General features: G+C 35.3%; 1 pseudogene; it reads right to left on the bottom strand.

Annotated features, from left to right (window-relative positions):
• Positions 1,171-3,370, bottom strand: LOC107641864 (annotated as a pseudogene).

Here is a 3,803-nt window from a genome sequence, read left to right as displayed (position 1 = left end):
TATATATATATATATATTGACAAGAGAAATTGAAATATAAGAAAGTGTAGAACAAGTAATATAATAAAAAGAAAAATGAAAGGAATGCTTGCAATGAGAATGCGAAATCCAAGACCAAAATTGAACTATAAAATGCTACAAACCCTAATTAAACCCTAAAAAAATTGAGAGAAAATCTAAAACTAAACTTCCCTAAAACTACTCCTAAATTGTATTCTATAATGTATGGTAGTGTATGGTATCAATTGGTGTTGCTTCCCCCTTCATATATGCTTCAGCCACTTTAGAATTGGGCCAAAAAGTCCCTCAAATCGCGAGCCACGTGACTTTTGAATAAAGTCACGCGCTGGTACCTATGCGTACGCACAGATGTGTACGTACGCACACATGCTGAAATTTCCTCTTATGCGTACGCACAGGAAGTTGTGCGTAAGCAAACATGGCTGTGTGCTTCTTTTTTATTTTCTTCATATTTTCTCCCAATTGCATGCTTCCACTACAAGAATATGGCCGATTAGCTACCACAAGAAGAGTCGTAAAATCATCGCCAATCTGACGCAAAATATAATTTGTGACGGATTAGCTACCGCGTAGCAACTAATGCTTTCCTCGCTAATTACAAGTCGCAAATCAGTGAGGCAAACACAACAGTCGCTAATTCATTGGAAAGTTTTTTAGCTACCGAATAGATAGTCGCAAACCCATCACTAAAATAAAAGCTAATTCCATAGAAAAAATAGACTAAACGGGAGTCGCTAATTAACGACAAACTTTACTGCAGCAAACTCATCGCTAAATACAAGCTAACTTCGTAGACAAAATAGAATGCATAGTTGACGCTAATTAGCGAAGAATTTTTCCGAACCTAACTCGTCGTTAGTTATCCGCTAATATGATCACAAATCTGTCACATTTTATAACAAATCTATAGCTAATTTTTGAAAATCCTTAATCAAATTTGTAGAAATGTTGTCGCTAAACCAAAGCTATTCGAAATGAAAAAATATAATTATGAAATAGTCTCTAATTTACTAGAAAATAATAGGTAGTCAATTAATTACAATATTATTGCAAAATATCATTACAAATTTCTTTTAAACTAGTAACAAATTAGTTATCTATAGGTAACTAGTGTGATTGTAGCCTTTCAAAATATTAATAAACAAATTATTGGAAATTGTTTAGTTTCTAATAAAATTACTAATTCTTCATAACTTTTAAATGAATAACACTTTGTACGAAGTCAATTATAATTCTTCTAAAGCAAGAATAGTTTTCCTTTATCCAAATCACAAATAACCTTTACATCATTTAAACAATCCCAATTCCCAATAATCTAAACAATCCAATATGTTATGCACCTAAAACTCCTCACTAGCAGATCCAATCATCTCGGCTTTGTCCTTTCCACTAGCAAACTTCTTAGGCAATAAATTTTGGTGAATATGCGGCATGCAGAACTCCACCACTCGCAATGGTCACGGATCCCATGAACTTGCTCAATTCCTCATCCTTCCTCACCGCAAGCTAAATGTGCCTCTGAATAATCCTAGTCTTCTTGTTGTCCCTCGTAGCATGTCGGCAAGCTCCAGAACCTAAACCAACCAAAACCATAAGAACCAAAAATAACGAACATGAAGGTTGAGAAAATTAGAATAAGGAAAGTAAATGATGAACCTCGGTGGCGAGATATTCGAGTACCGCGGATAGGTAAACGGGTGACCCAGATTCAACCCGCTCAGCATAATGGCCAATGACAAACCCCAATTTGACGGTTTATTTTGTATTAAATTTAGAGCATCTTGATAACCTTTTGTCACATTTAGCCTAGGAATTAGCATGATTTTGTTATCTCTCCCGTATTTGTGATTAAGTGTAAAAACATGCTTTTTAAGCCTTATTTTGATGAATTCTATTTCCTCTTTGATTCCATAAGATGCCTTGATGTGTTTGTCAGTAATCTCAGGATGAAATAGGCTAGGCATGGATCAAAGGAAGCAAGGAAGGAAGCATACAAGTGGAGAGAAGCATTAAAAGTCAAAGAAGCAAAATCAAAGCCATGCACGCGCACGCGCACAAGGCGCTCGCGCGCACATTGCGAAACAGGCCAAGGACGCGCACGCGTACCATGCGCGCACGCGCCGATGATGGCACATGACCTCATTAATGCAACACGTGTCTGGCGATTTGAGAGGTTTTCTGATCCCATTTTTGGCGCCAAATTGCTAAGGAAAAGAAATAAAAGGATGAAGGATTAAGGGGAAGGGGGATCATCATCACTTTTAACCAATAATCACTTTTAGTTTAGAGTTTTAGAGAGAGAAGCTCTCACTTCTCTCTAGAATTAGGATTAGGATTAGGTTTAGTTCCTAGATCTAGATTTAGATTCATGTTCTTCTACTTCTACATCTCAATTCCTTGTAGTTACATTGATTCTTCTTCCATTCTTTTATTGCAATTTCCTTTATGTTGTTCTTGTATTTTGTTATAGCTCTAGTATTGTTCCTTTTACTCTCTCTCAATTCAATAAAGGTAATTCATAATAAATGTGTTTCCTTTGATTGTTGTTGTTAACTCCTTTCAATAATCGTTGTTAGACTTCATTCTTGTTGTTGATTTACTATGTTTTTTTTCTTTTATGCTTACCAAGTGTTTGATAAAATACTTGTTTGGATTCTAGTGTAGGTTTTGTCCCTCTTGGCTTTGGTAGAGTAATTAGTGACTCTTGAGTTATCTAATTCTTTTGATTGATTGATAATTAGAAGTTGCTAATTGATTCGAATGCCTCTAAAGCTAGCCATTCCTTTAGGAGTTGATTAGGACTTGAGGAATCAAATTGATTCATCCACTTGACTTTCCTCCATGGTTAGAGGTTGACTAAGTGGGAGCAATGAACAATTCTCATCACAATTGAGAAGGATAACTAGGATAGGACTTCTAGTTCTCACATCTTGCCAAGAGCCTTGTTAGTTGTTAGTTTATTTTCATTACCATTTACTTTTCATGCCTCTTATCCAAAACCCCAAAATAACTCACAACCAATAACGAGACACTTTATTGTAATTCCTAGGGAGAACGACCCGAGGTCCAATACTTCGGTTTATAAATTTTAGGGGTTTGTACTAGTGACAAACAACTTTTTGTATGAAAGGATTATTGCTTGGTTTAGAAACTATACTTTACAACGAGATTTTATTAGTGAATTTCTAAACCGTCAAAAATCTAATCGTCAGCCAACCTTGAGGTAGCGAGCGACACGGCCGATGGGAAATTGGAGGCCGGCCTTGGAGGACCTGAAAATGGATTTTGAGAATTTGGGTTAGTCTCTACCGCCCTTCGTGGTTGTTGCTGCTACTTCGAAAGAACCCATGGCGCGAAATTTTGATGAGGGATGCGAATTTGGGATTTGAATTTTGTGTAGAGTGGTCGATTGGATTTTGGTTTATATAGGAGGGCGAGAGACTGTCGCGATTGGATGAGACGGGTTTGTCTCGGATCGCCAGCATGACAATGCAGATGCGGTTTTTCAACCTTTTGGTATTGCGGTTTTCGCTTTCGAGCGGGAAAGTGGAAAACTAAAGATTTAAATGATCATTTCAAAACAGCAACAAAACTAAAACAAAAATAAAAATTCATTGAGTATTAACTCGAACTTGGAATGAATAAAAATTAATTTTTATATTTTTTAAATCATAAATTTGAGATAAAAAAATAAAAATTTTGTAAATAATAAATTATTAATAAATAAAAAATTAAAATAAAAATAAAAATTTTATGAGTTAAAATAAAAATAAAAATTTCAT

The sequence above is a fragment of the Arachis ipaensis genome, chromosome B05 (assembly GCF_000816755.2).
Source record: "Arachis ipaensis cultivar K30076 chromosome B05, Araip1.1, whole genome shotgun sequence".
NCBI lineage: Eukaryota > Viridiplantae > Streptophyta > Magnoliopsida > Fabales > Fabaceae > Arachis > Arachis ipaensis.
Note: the sequence above shows the minus strand (reverse complement) of the source record. Positions and strands in the feature narration are given on the sequence as shown.